Below are 14,877 nucleotides of genomic sequence, written 5' to 3' on the forward strand. Positions count from 1 at the left end.
TGTAAGACTTCAAAAACAAAACAAATCCATCAGAGAGATAGCAGCAACATTAGGAGTGGCCAAATCAACAGTTTGGTCCATTCTGAGGAAAGAAGAACACACTGGTGAGCTCAGCAACATAAAAAGGCATGGACATCCACGGAAGACAATAGTGGTGGATGATCGCAGGATCCTCTCTATGGTAAAGAAAAACCCATTCACAACATTAAGACAAGTGAAGGACACTCTCCAGGAGGTGGGTGTATCATTGTCAAAGTCTACAATCAAGAGAAGACTTCACGAGAGCAAATACAGAGGGTTCACTACAAGGTGCAAACCATACATAAGCATGAAGAATAGAAAAGCCAGATTAGACTTTGCCAAAAAAACATCTGAAAAAAGCCAGATCAGTTCTGGAAAAGCATTCTTTGGATGGATGAAACTAAGATTATTCTGTACCAGAATGACAGGAAGAAAAAAGTGTGAAGAAGGCTTGGAACAGTTCATGATCTAAAGCACACAACGCCATCTGTAAAACATGGTGGAGGCAGTGTGATGGCATGGGCATGCTTGGCTGCCAGTGGCACTGGGTCATTGGTGTTTATTGATGATGTGACAGAAGACAGAAGCAGCCGGATGAATGCTACAGTGTTTAGAGATCTACTGTCAGCCCAGATTCAGCCAAATGCAGCAAAGTTGATTGGATGGCGCTTCACAGTACAGATGGACAATGATCCAAAACACACTGCAAAAGCAACCCAGGAGCTGTCGAAGGAAAAGAAGTGGAATATTCTGCAATGGCCAAGTCAATCACCTGATCTCAATCCAATTGAGCATGCATTTCACTTGCTGAAGGAAAAACTAAAGGTAGAAAGACCCACAAAGAACAACTGAAGACCGCTGCAGTTAGATCCTGGCAAAGCATCAGAAAGGAGGAAACCCAGTCTTTGGTAATGTCCATGGGTTCCAGACTTCAGGCAGTCATTGCCAGTAAAGGGTTCTCAACAAAATATCAAAAATGAACATTTTATTTATGATTATACTCAATTGTCCAATTACTTTTAGTCCTTTGAAACGGGGGGATGGCTACTCTTAAGATCTGTAATTCCTAAACCGTTCCTCCAATTTGGATGTACATACCCTCAAATTAAACCTGAGAGTGTGCACGTTCAGCCCATATCCATTATAGAACTATAGCTTGAATATGTTTCGGTAAATACCTGAAGAAATCTAAAATTGTTCTTGTGTCCAACTATATATGTACCTAACTGTATGTGCGGGTTTCTAAGCAGTGAGCGGGGTGAATAGTCATGACAATTACTAGACCTGCATACCATCTAGTAATGTCACAAATCAACATTACAACAGAAAACCATACTGCCGGGTGAGACACTCACAAAATGACTGCTAACTGTGCACTATGAAATACTTACATGGGAGCTGTTCTACCTGCCAAACTATGTGTATTACTGTCCATCCAGTCCTAAGATTTACACAGCTCTTCCAGCCCTGCCTGGAAATGAGAAAGTCCTGATATTCCTCTACTGCAGTTAAAAGTAGAATTCCAGGCAAAACCTAACTAGTCTTAAAAATGCCCACCCCCACCTATTTCAAACAAGTTGTGAAAGAAAAGATCTGAACACTTACCTATTTTCATGCCACACTGGTCCGATCACATGATCCGGCTCCCCTTTCTCAGCCAGCGACAGCTGCAGGGGAGAGGAGGGAGTACTGTGGGCCATAGGAATCCTATAAGTGACGTCACCACATAACCAGCCATTGTCGAGCACTCTCTCGTCTCCCCTGCAGCCGCCAGTGACTGACACAGGGGAGATCACATGACTGGATTGCAGCAGCCTGACAAAAGGTAAGTATACGGATCTTTCTTACACAGGTTGGTCAGCATAGGTGTTGGGAGGGAGCATTTTTAAGAGAAGTTTGCTTTTGCCTGGAATTCTATTTTAAGTAACACTAAGGGCTCTTTTACAGGCAGCTGAGCTGTGGTTTTACCATCCCCCCACCCCAGCAGGATTGTCTTATGCACAGTGGCAAACTGCTGATATACCACCCTCTGAAAAGCAATCCATGGATTGCTTTTCAGAGAAGAGTAAACACTACCGCCAATGTGAAAGAAGCCTGAGCCCCTGTTCATTCCTGTTCATTCCTAGAAGCATTGAGAAAAAGATTTCCATTTTACTCTTTGTGGCCCATTTCTATGTGAGTGATGTTGTGTTGTCACTGGTCACAGTACAGGTACGTCTTTGGGGCAGGATTATATGTTCTGGGCTACACAGACTTCAAATCCGATGCCGCTGCGCATGGTAACCAATCGGCTTCTAACGTCCACTTGTTCAATTAAGCTTTGGCAATGAGACCAGGAAGCTGATTGGTTTTCCATGCAGAACTGCACCAGATTTTGCACTCTGCAGTTTTAGTAAATCAACCCCATAGAGACCAATCTGGTGCACGCTTTCAAATGAAACAACAAATATGATTGGTTGTTATGAACAATAGTGATCCCCTTTGTCTTGGTGTTTAACAAAAATTGTACTCATTGGGTCATGAATAACAAGACAAGCATGACAACCCCAGGGAATCCTCTACAGTCATTCCGGTCCTTACAAAGACACATTCCAAGGAATATCCATGCAACATCAACACTCCACGTCTACAGAGCACCAACCGCCAGGCAGGCGGTCACCACGACAGCGGGTGAGGGAGACTACTTCATCATAAATCACCTTAGAAATCCACATGAATATACGTGACAGCAATGCCCCCCCCCCATCCATTCACATATACATAGATATACTGATCAGGCACCATCCAATCCCTGCAATGCCACATACAGAGATTTATGTCCCAGGAGCACTACCAGTCCAGGTGTAGTCCCCGGTCTGTGGACTATATAGGAGCCTCCCCATAGGGAGCTGAGTGGTACTCATCTATTGCCCCACACCCATCAGTCTGCACCCCCTTCCTTCCTAGGTAGGTGTTCTCCTCCATCACCCATCCCAGCACCGAGCATCGCAATGTCTGGGCTCCTGGTGGCTGTCTGGTATGGATGGTGCAGGGGGTGTGTACATGGCTGTACAGGGGGGCTCTCACCTATTCACACTGCTCTGCTCCGAAGGTTCAGGGTCCCATCATCATCATCTTCCTCCTCCTCCGGCTGTCACTCACCGTGTCCCGGGTCCAGCCGCTTCACTGCACCGGGGCGCGCTTCCAGGAGCGAGGACAACACAGGCGCGTCCCCGAGACCTGCAGCCAATCCGAGCGAGAATATCCCCGCCCCCGCCCACTTTCTCACCTTGGTGCCTTAGCAGCAGGGATGTGTGTGCCGGGAGGAGGGAGATGTGCGGCGGTCCTCTCCGAGTAATGTCGGTGTGTGAGAGAGATGCGGGGAATAGGGGCTGTACTCACAGCCCCCCCATTACAGTACTCACAGCCCCCCCATTACAGTACTCACAGCCTCCCCCATTACAGTACTCACAGCCCCCCCCATTACAGTACTTACAGCCCCCCCATTACAGAGACGGAAACCCCCCTCCCCTACAGACTACCCCCCACAAATTACAGACCCCCCTCCCCTACAGACTACCCCCCCCGCAAATTACAGACCCCCCTCCCCTACAGACTACCCCCCCACAAATTACAGACCCCCGTCCCCTACAGACTACCCTCCACACAAATTACAGACCCCCCTCCCCTACAGACTACTCCCCCCACAAATTACAGACCCCCCTCCCCTACAGACTACCCCCCCACAAATTACAGACCCCCCTCCCCTACAGACTACTCCCCCCGCAAATTACAGACCCCCCTCCCCTACAGACTACTCCCCCCACAAATTACAGACCCCCCTCCCCTGTAGACTACTCCCCCCACAAATTACAGACCCCCTCTCCCATACAGACTACTCCCCCCACAAATTACAGACCCCCCTTACAGAATACACCCCTCCACACACACACACACATTACAGACCCCCCCTCCCCTACAGACTACTCCCCCCACAAATTATACAACCCCCCCTTACAGAATACACCCCCCTCACAAACTCAAATTGCAACCCCCCCCCCCCCACACACACACATACACGCATGCATTATAGACTCCCTCCCCTATAAAATTGCTCCCCCCCTGTAAAAATTATACAACCCTCTCTTACAGAATACACCCCCCTCACACACTCAAATTACAACCCTCCCCCACAAATTACAGACCCTCTTCTCCTATAGAATAGACCCCCCCACACACACACACACACTAATTATACAACCCTCTCTCTTAAAGCATACACACACACTCAAATTACAAAGCCCCCCCCAAATTACAGATCCCCCCATGAACACAAATTACAGACCCCCCCCCACACACACAATTTATAGAACCCACATAATTTACAGAGCCCACCCCACAAATTACAGAACCCCCCCACAATTTATAGAAACCCCAGAAAGTACAAAGCCTACCCCACAATTTACAAATCCCACCCAACAAATTACAGAGTCCCCCACAAATGACAAAGCCCATCCCACAATTTACAGGCCCCCCCCATAAATTATAGAATCCCAATAAATTACAAAGCCCACCCTGCAAATTACAGAGCCCACCCATAAATTTCAGAGGCCCCTACAAATTACAGCCCCCCCCCCCACAAATTATAGAACTCCCCATAAATTACAGAGCCCGCCCCACAAATTACAAAGCGCCCCACAATTAATAGAACCCCATAAATAACAGAGCCCCCCATAAATTATAGAGCATACCCCCCAAATTACAGCCCCCCCACACACACACACACACATTACAGAAGTGTAGACCTTCCAAAAAATTACAGATTTCCCATACAAAGTACAGAGCCCCCCAACAAGTTACAAAGCCCCCAAATTATAGAATCCCCAAAAAATTACAGAGCCTGCCCCACAAATTGCAGAGCCCCCGCCCCACAATTTATAGAACCCCGACAAATTACAGAACCCCCCACAAATTATAGAACCCCCATAAATTACAGAGCTGCCTCACAAATTACAGAGCCCCCCACAAATTACACCCCCCACAATTTATAGAACCTCATAAATCACAGAGTTCCCTCACAAATTACACAGCCTCCCACAATTATAGAACCCCCATAAATTACAGAGCCAGTCCCACAATTTACAGACCCCCTTCACACAAATTACAGAACACCCTCCTCCACAGTACAGACCCCAACCACAAATTAGAGAGCCCCCTCACTTACAGTATAGATACCCCACACAAATTACAGAACCTCCAAAAAATTAGAGACCCTCCCCAAAAATTACAGAGCTCCCCACAATTTATAGAACCCCCATAAATTACAGAGCCCGCCCCACAAATTCCAGAGCCCCCCACAAATTCCAGACCCCAAATAAATTTCAGAACCCACCCCACAAATTACAGAGCCCCCCACAATTTATAGAACCCCCACAAATTACACGGCCCCCCACAATTTATAGAACCCCATAAATTACAGAGCCCATAAATGGAAGAAGCAGATGTCTATAGAATTTGGATATAGACGGTCATTTCATGAGCTCATGGTTACCGAATAATCAGTTTATATCTCTGGGTACCTAAGGTCCAGATCACACCTGAGTGATTTCACTTTTCTGAAATCCTTCAATGGTCAACATCAAAATTCCCATTATATTTAATGGTTCTCAGTCGCACCGGAGCATTGAGTCACTTGAAGCTCAAAAAAGTGCAGGAACTTCTTTGGGGCAATCAGGCATTTTTGATCCCTAGAAACGTTTTGGAGTGCCTAGTCCTAGTAACTAGTTCTAAAACAAAAATGCCCAAGTCTGAAACTGCCCAAAAACACACCTACAAGCACACATTCAAAAAAAAAACTCCAAAGGCATTTGATGAAGCTCAAGTGTGAATGCAGTGTCAAACTGTACAATGTGGAGTACTCCTAAGTTCTCATCTCATACTGATGTACTCAGGCTTTGCCTTTGTTCTTTGCAGAGTCACATTTCACACAGATGTCTGTCACATGGACACCAGGATCATGTTTTCTGCAGGTAACACAATTCTGGTTCTTCATTATTCATGCCATTAAACTAATTTTCATCTCCTGGTTTAGTTTTGCAGAAATCTCTCTACCATGTATACCATGTAACTTACCATGTATAATAACTAGAGATGAGCGAAGTATTCAAAAATTCGATTCGACTGATTCGGCGAATTCGTGGAAAAATTTTGATTCGAGTCGAATATATTCGCTGCGAATTTAACTTATAAAAGGGTGTTTCTAGGCTTCAGAGAGCCTTTATATTAGTGCAGAACACTGTACCTTTAATTTAAATGCCCTTGGAGTCTGCTGGGGAAGAGAAATAATACTGACAGTCAGTATGACATGCAGATGAGTGCTGTCGATCTTAGAATCACCGCACACTTCACTCATTTGGGCAGTCACGGGGCCAAAACCAGAGTGTGGAGCCACAGTGTGGCGGTGGAGGCAGCAGCAATGGGAGGCCATACAGCACCCTATGACAAAAATGGAAACCACCAGCAGTGTGAGGAGACCTGAAAGTGGCACATGGCAGAGTGTGGCGATGGAGACAGCAGCAATGGGAGGCCGTACAGGGACCCATGACAGATTACGGGCCTGGCAGCAGCATGAGGAGGCGGTACAGGGGCCCATGACAGATTACGGGCCTGGCAGCAGCATGAGGAGTTGGTATGGGGGCCCATGGCAGATTACGGGCCTGGCAGCAGCAATGGGAGGCCGTACAGGGACCCATGACACACTCTGGACCTGGCAGCAGCATGAGGAGGCGGTACAGGGGCCCATGACAGATTACGGGCCTGGCAGCAGCATGAGGAGTCGGTACGGGGGCCCATGACACACTCTGGACCTGGCAGCAGCATGAGGAGGCGGTACAGGGGCACATGACAGATTACGAGCCTGGCAGCAGCAACTTGGACAGGAGGACGTTCAGCTTCTGCACCGTCGGGTGCGTGCTCGCAAACTGTTGTCTCTTGGAAACGGATTCCAAGAAAGACTGCTGACGGAATCCGTGAAGAGGAGTAGCAGGAGAAGGAGCATCTGAACGAGCGGAATATGCCAACAAGCGACAACAGGGGCCCATGACAGATTACGGGCCTGGCAGCAGCATGAGGAGTTGGTACGGGGGCCCATGGCAGATTACGGGCCTGGCAGCAGCAATGGGAGGCCCGTAATCTGCCAGCACCCTATGACAAAAAATGGAACACACCAGCAGTGTGTGAGGAGACCTGAAAGTGGCACATGGCAGAGTGTGGCGATGGAGACAGCAGCAATGGGAGGCCGTACAGGGACCCATGAGAGACTCTGGACCTGGCAGCAGCATGAGGAGGCGGTACAGGGGCCCATGGCAGATTAGGGGCCTGGCAGCAGCTATGGGAGGCCCGTAATCTGCCAGCACCCTATGACAAAAAATGGAACACACCAGCAGTGTGAGGAGACCTGAAAGTGGCACATGGCATGAGACACTGTGGACCTGGCAGCAGCATGAGGAGGCGGTACAGGGGCCCATGGCAGATTAGGGGCCTGGCAGCAGCTATGGGAGGCCCGTAATCTGCCAGCACCCTATGACAAAAAATGGAACACACCAGCAGTGTGAGGAGACCTGAAAGTGGCACATGGCATGAGACACTGTGGACCTGGCAGCAGCATGAGGAGGCGGTACAGGGGCCCATGGCAGATTAGGGGCCTGGCAGCAGCTATGGGAGGCCTGTAATCTGCCAGCACCCTATGACAAAAAATGGAACACACCAGCAGTGTGAGGAGACCTGAAAGTGGCACATGGCATGAGACACTGTGGACCTGGCAGCAGCATGAGGAGGCGGTACAGGGGCCCATGGCAGATTAGGGGCCTGGCAGCAGCTATGGGAGGCCCGTAATCTGCCAGCACCCTATGACAAAAAATGGAACACACCAGCAGTGTGAGGAGACCTGAAAGTGGCACATGGCAGAGTGTGGCGATGGAGACAGCAGCAATGGGAGGCCGTACAGGGACCCATGAGAGACTCTGGACCTGGCAGCAGCATGAGGAGGCGGTATAGGGGCCCATGGCAGATTAGGGGCCTGGCAGCAGCTATGGGAGGCCCGTAATCTGCCAGCACCCTATGACAAAAAATGGAACACACCAGCAGTGTGAGGAGACCTGAAAGTGGCACATGGCAGAGTGTGGCGATGGAGACAGCAGCAATGGGAGGCCGTACAGGGACCCATGAGAGACTCTGGACTTGGCAGCAGCATGAGGAGGCGGTATAGGGGCCCATGGCAGATTAGGGGCCTGGCAGCAGCTATGGGAGGCCTGTAATCTGCCAGCACCCTATGACAAAAAATGGAACACACCAGCAGTGTGAGGAGACCTGAAAGTGGCACATGTTTGGGGCATGATTCATGGCGGATTTAGTCAGTTGTGTCAGGAACTGGTGGTTTGAAATCCAGACTAATCCACGCCTGATTCATTTTCACAAACGTGAGTCTCTCCACACTTTGGGTGGACAGTCGTGTCCTCCGCGGAGTTACAATACCTCCTGCCGCACTAAACACACGCTCTGATGCCACGCTACTGGCCGGGCATGACAGCCTTTCAAGGGCAAATTCAGCTAGTTGGGGCCAAAGGTCAAGTTTCGTTGCCCAGTAGTCAAGGGGATTGTCTACCTCGGTTGGCAGGGTGCTGTCCAAGTAGGCCTAAGCCTGTTGTTTGAGGTCCTGCTCCAGGTCCACCTGATGCTGCTGCTGCTGCGGCTGGTTAGTAGTTTCCTCACTGCGCTGGTGAAGAAAGCTACTCATCATCGACTGCAGACTGAGGCAGCCGCTGCTGGTGGAGCTGCCACTGCTCCTACCACCCCACCCCTCCTTTGCTGCCATGGCAGCGGAACGCGAGCGCACAGGGCCCACAGTGTCTGAGGATGGACGTTGACGCACAAAGGCAGAGACCAACTGACTACATAGGTGGTTTTTATAGTACGTTATTTTGGCCTCCCTCTCAGCAGGTGTGAAAAAGGCCACCATTTTTGAACGGTAGCGAGGGTCCAACAAGGTGGACAGCCAAAAGTCATCCCTCTGTCTGATGGTTATTATTCGGCTGTCGCTACGCAAGCATCCGAGCATGCTATGGGCCATTTGTGCCAAGGAATGCGAGGGACTCCCTGCCTCCATCTCCACAGCATACTGCCACGGTGCATCTGGGTCCTCTGTCTCCTCCTCCTCCTCCTCTACCAGATGCTCCTGCTCCTCCACTCCTGTCCGCTGAGTGGAAAAACCACCCATTTCACTCAATAATTCCTGAGCACAAATATCCTCCTCTACCTCCTCCTCTTCTTCCTGTCCTGCCCCCACAGGGGTCATGTGGCGTTGAGATCTGTGCGCCACGTCTACCGCACCCTGACCAGCCATTGTTAACAGCATTTGTTCCAGGACGTGCAACAGAGGAATGACGTCGTTCATCCCATAGTCCTGCCGACTCACGAATAGCGTGGCCTCCTCAAAGGGCCTGAGCAAGCGGCAGGTGTCACGCATGAGCTGCCAATGGCTGACATCGAAGTTACACAGGGGAGTACCTTTATCCGCTTGTAACATCAGGAAATCGGTGATGGCCTTTCGCTGTTCGTAAAGGCGGTCTACCATGTGTAGGGTTGAATTCCACCTTGTTGCAACGTCGCAGATCAGGCGATGCTGTGGAATTCCGTTCTGCCGCTGCAGCTCAAGGAGGGTGTGCTTTGCGGTGTAGGAATGGCTGAAATGCATGCAAAGTTTACGTGACATTTTAAGGATGTCTTGCATTGGGATGGTGGATTTTAGGAACCGCTTGACAACCAGATTGAACACGTGAGCCATGCATGGCGCATGGCACAACCTTCCTTGACGCAGAGCAGACACCATGTTCTTTCCGTTGTCGGTCAACATGGTTCCGATTTTCAGTTTGCGCGGAGACAGCCATCTGTCGATTTCTCTGTTCATTACACTGAGAAGTTCCTCCCCTGTGTGACTACGTTCGCCTGGACCTGGCAGCAGCATGAGGAGGCGGTACAGGGGCCCATGGCAGATTAGGGGCCTGGCAGCAGCTATGGGAGGCCCGTAATCTGCCAGCACCCTATGACAAAAAATTGAACACACCAGCAGTGTGAGGAGACCTGAAAGTGGCACATGGCATGAGACACTGTGGACCTGGCAGCAGCATGAGGAGGCGGTACAGGGGCCCATGGCAGATTAGGGGCCTGGCAGCAGCTATGGGAGGCCCGTAATCTGCCAGCACCCTATGACAAAAAATGGAACACACCAGCAGTGTGTGAGGAGACCTGAAAGTGGCACATGGCAGAGTGTGGCGATGGAGACAACCCACCGACTGTTTTGCTCGCTGCCAAGCTGCCACCCTCTTCTCCTGATGATGCGGAAGCAATAGCCTGATGACGACGAGGCTGCCAAGTGCGATCAGCCTCATCATCATCAATTAGGGTCTCCGCCTCACTACTAGCCCCCTCGGCTGCGTGTGGGTCAGGAGACAGACCTGTCTCTAGACCGGCTACCGAGCCACTCTCCTCGCCACTACTTCTTCGCCTGGTGCTGAAGAGGCGGATGTCTCCCCCCGTTCCTGACCGCCCTCTGTTAGCTCTTCCTCACTGTACTGGATAACACCGGGAGCACTGGCCTCTGGCTGCGAATAGTGCTGCCTCGACCCCTTCCTCTGTTGTCACGTCTGCTCGCTCCTAAAACATTGCCTCCTCTGCCACTCCTCTGCATGTTGTCTGACATACTCTTTAATTCAACGATTCTGTGTCCCTGAGTAACAATTCTGTGTCTGTCCCTGAGTAACAATTCTGTGTCCCTGAGTAACGTTTCTGTGTCCCTCAGTAACAATTCTGTGTCCCTCAGTAACAATTCTGTGTCCCTCAGTAACAATTCTGTGTCTGTCCCTGAGTAACAATTCTGTGTCCCTCAGTAACAATTCTGTGTCCCTCAATAACAATTCTGTGTCCCTCAGTAACAATTCTGTGTCTGTCCCTGAGTAAGAATTCTGTGTCTGTCCCTGATTAACAATTCTGTGTCCCTGAGTAATGTTTCTGTGGCCCTAAGTAACAGTTCTGTGGCCCTCAGTAACAATTCTGTGTCCCTCAGTAACAATTCTGTGTCCTTCAGTAACAATTCTGTGTCCCTCAGTAACAATTCTGTGTCTGTCCCTGAGTAACAATTCTGTGTCTGTCCCTGAGTAACAATTCTGTGTCCCTGAGTAACGTTTCTGTGGCCCTAAGTAACAGTTCTGTGGCCCTCAGTAACAATTCTGTGTCCCTCAGTAACAATTCTGTGTCTGTCCCTGAGTAACAATTCTGTGTCTGTCCCTGAGTAACAATTCTGTGTCCCTCAGTAACAATTCTGTGTCCCTCAGTAACAATTCTGTGTCCCTGAGTAACAATTCTGTGTCCCTCAGTAACAATTCTGTGTCCCTCAGTAACAATTCTGTGTCCCTGAGTAACAATTCTGTGTCTGTCCCTGAGTAAGAATTCTGTGTCTGTCCCTGAGTAACAATTCTGTGTCCCTAAGTAACGTTTCTGTGGCCCTAAGTAACGTTTCTGTGGCCCTAAGTAACGGTTCTGTGTCCCTCAGTAACAATTCTGTATCCCTCAGTAACAATTCTGTGTCTGTCCCTGAGTAACAATTCTGTGGCCCTAAGTAACATTTCTGTGGCCCTAAATAACGGTTCTGTGGCCCTCAGTAACAATTCTGTGTCCCTCAGTAACAATTCTGTGTCTGTCCCTAAGTAACAATTCTGTGGCCCTAAGTAAAGTTTCTGTGGCCCTAAGTAACGTTTCTGTGTCCCTAAGTAACGATTCTGTGGCCCTAAGTAACGATTCTGTGGCCCTAAGTAACGTTTCTGTAGCCCTAAGTAACGTTTCTGTGGCCCTAAGTAACGTTTCTGTGGCCCTAAGTAACGGTTCTGTGGCCCTCAGTAACAATTCTGTGGCCCTCAGTAACAATTCTGTGTCTGTCCCTAAGTAACAATTCTGTGGCCCTAAGTAACGTTTCTGTGGCCCTAAGTAACGTTTCTGTGGCCCTAAGTAACGATTCTGTGGCCCTAAGTAACGTTTCTGTGGCCCTAAGTAATGTTTCTGTGGCCCTCAGTAACAAATCTGTGTCCCTCAGTAACAATTCTGTGTCTGTCCCTAAGTAACAATTCTGTGGCCCTAAGTAACGTTTCTGTGGCCCTAAGTAACGTTTCTGTGGCCCTAAGTAACGTTTCTGTGGCCCTCAGTAACAAATCTGTGTCCCTCAGTAACAATTCTGTGTCTGTCCCTAAGCAACAATTCTGTGGCCCTAAGTAACGTTTCTGTGGCCCTAAGTAACGGTTCTGTGGCCCTCAGTAACAATTCTGTGTCCCTCAATAACAATTCTGTGTCTGTCCCTAAGTAACAATTCTGTGGCCCTAAGTAACGTTTCTGTGGCCCTAAGTAACGTTTCTGTGGCCCTAAGTAACGATTCTGTGGCCCTCAGTAACAATTCTGTATCCCTCAGTAACAATTCTGTGTCTGTCCCTGAGTAACAATTCTGTGTCCCTAAGTAACGTTTCTGTGGCCCTAACTAACGATTCTGTGGCCCTAAGTAACGTTTCTGTGGCCCTAAGTAACGTTTCTGTGGCCCTCAGTAACAAATCTGTGTCCCTCAGTAACAATTCTGTGTCTGTCCCTAAGTAACAATTCTGTGGCCCTAAGTAACGTTTCTGTGGCCCTAAGTAACGGTTCTGTGGCCCTCAGTAACAATTCTGTGTCCTTCAATAACAATTCTGTGTCTGTCCCTAAGTAACAATTCTGTGGCCCTAAGTAACGTTTCTGTGGCCCTAAGTAACGTTTCTGTGGCCCTAAGTAACGATTCTGTGGCCCTCAGTAACAAATCTGTGTCCCTCAGTAACAATTCTGTGTCTGTCCCTAAGTAACAATTCTGTGGCCCTAAGTAACGATTCTGTGGCCCTCAGTAACAAATCTGTGTCCCTCAGTAACAATTTTGTGTCTGTCCCTAAGTAACAATTCTGTGGCCCTAAGTAACGTTTCTGTGGCCCTAAGTAACGATTCTGTGGCCCTCAGTAACAATTCTGTATCCCTCAGTAACAATTCTGTATCCCTCAGTAACATTTCTGTCTGTCCCTGAGTAACAATTCTGTGTCCCTAAGTAACGTTTCTGTGGCCCTAACTAACGATTCTGTGGCCCTAAGTAACGTTTCTGTGGCCCTAAGTAACGTTTCTGTGGCCCTAAGTAACGATTCTGTGGCCCTAACTAACGTTTCTGTGTCCCTAAGTAACGTTTCTCTGTCCCTAACTCTCTCCCTGAATACAGCCAGGTCTGCCTCTGTTGAATGACTGGAGGCAAATGGAGAATTCTAAAATGGCCGCCATTTATAGCTCGACCATTACACTGTGCTGGCTGGCTGCTGATTGGCTAATGCGATCACATGTCATGAATGAATGCATTATGGGTCAGCGCGCCTTGTCTGCGCGCCTTCCCAGACATCCCCGCTCCATCGCCACACATGTCGCCGCCATTTTAGGAAAAATTTCGATTTGCGCATCCAAAGTCTGCTTATTTTCGGATTCGACGCGAATCGAAATTTTCCTAATATTCGAAACGAATTCCACTTCGCCTACTTCGATTCGCTCATCTCTAATAATAACCCATTTCAAATTTCATTACAAAAAAAAAAAAAAAAAACTTTTTTGAGAAGCTACTAAATGAACCCTTTTACTGCCAGCTCACCCCAGTGCATGCCAGAATGAGAGGAGTAATTCTTTGTGCATGTAAAAAACAAAAAAAAAGAAAGGTTTTTACCTCAATGCAGAGACAGAGAATGCATTAAGGTAAAAAGAATATATATATATATATATATATATATATATATATATATCCTTTACAACCACTTTAACCACTTAAGCTCTGGACCTTCATGAACAGGGCATTTTTTTGCTATTTATATATTGGCAATTGCACAGTCATGCAACACTGTACACAAATGTTATTTATATTTTTTCACACAAACAGAGCTTTTTTTTCTTTGTATCCAATAAAAAAGTTTTTAAAAAATAAAATGTCTTCATAAATTTAGGCCAAAATGTATTCTACTACATGTTATTGGTAAAAATAATAAATCCCAATAAGCGTGTATTGATTGGCTTGTTTGAAAGTTATAGAGCATACAAACTATGGTATACTGTATATAGTGGAATTTATACAGCTTTCGACACTATACTAGTAATGGCAGTGATCAACTTATAGTGGGACTGTGATTGTGCAGCAGGCAATCTGACGCTAACTCACATCTGCGGTGACACTAATATAGTGATCAGTGCTAATACTATACACTGTCACTGTACTAATGACACTGGCTTGGAAGGGGTTAACATATGGGCAGTCAAAGGGTTAACTGTGTGTCTAACAATGTGTCATGTGTGTAATGTGTGCTGCTTTTACTACGAGATGTGTTGTGCAGGGAGACAAATCAGACACATTGATGTTCCCATGTAGAGCCCTGTGTTATTAGTAAACACAGGCCTCTGTAATGTCATTCGCTAAACAGATCAGCAGGTCCTGGCCATAAATCATTGGCTGAGACCTGCTGACCAAGTGGACATCAACATTTACCTACCCAGATCCGGCGCAGCAGGGGCGCTCTGTTGCAGTAAAAGTGTGGTAGGTGGTCTGCAAATGGTTAATGTAAATTGTTCATGCAGGCAGTGTAAGTACCTGATTTTGACTTGGTATCAGCTTCTTGCAATCCCTGTATAACAGGGCTGGAGTGTGAGAGGAAGAAGCAGTGCAAGGAGCCAATCAGTTTATGTGCTGACAGAAAGCATTCTGATAGGAGGAGAGAGCAGAGTGACAGAGAGATACGC

The 14,877-nt window shown here is 48.1% G+C and overlaps 2 protein-coding genes across 3 annotated transcripts in view; one reads left to right on the forward strand and one right to left on the reverse strand.

Annotated features, from left to right (window-relative positions):
* ELMOD1 (ELMO domain containing 1) overlaps nt 1-3,277 on the reverse strand; it is a 188,221-nt gene extending 184,944 nt beyond the window's left edge. For both annotated transcript variants that reach the window (XM_089687305.1, XM_089687303.1), the window contains exon 1: nt 3,088-3,277. The gene's annotated coding sequence lies outside the window, so the exon portion shown is untranslated. The remainder of the gene's footprint in view (nt 1-3,087) is intronic.
* Nucleotides 2,566-14,877, forward strand: part of LOC149454644 (hydroperoxide isomerase ALOXE3-like) — a 105,557-nt gene continuing 93,245 nt past the window's right edge. Inside the window, exons 1-2 of the mRNA XM_089687302.1 lie at nt 2,566-2,691; nt 5,974-6,029. The gene's annotated coding sequence lies outside the window, so the exon portion shown is untranslated. The remainder of the gene's footprint in view (nt 2,692-5,973; nt 6,030-14,877) is intronic.

This window comes from Staurois parvus, unplaced genomic scaffold, assembly GCF_062004578.1.
Source record: "Staurois parvus isolate SC_StPar_1 unplaced genomic scaffold, SC_StPar_1.0 ptg000422l, whole genome shotgun sequence".
Taxonomy (NCBI): Eukaryota; Metazoa; Chordata; class Amphibia; order Anura; family Ranidae; genus Staurois; species Staurois parvus.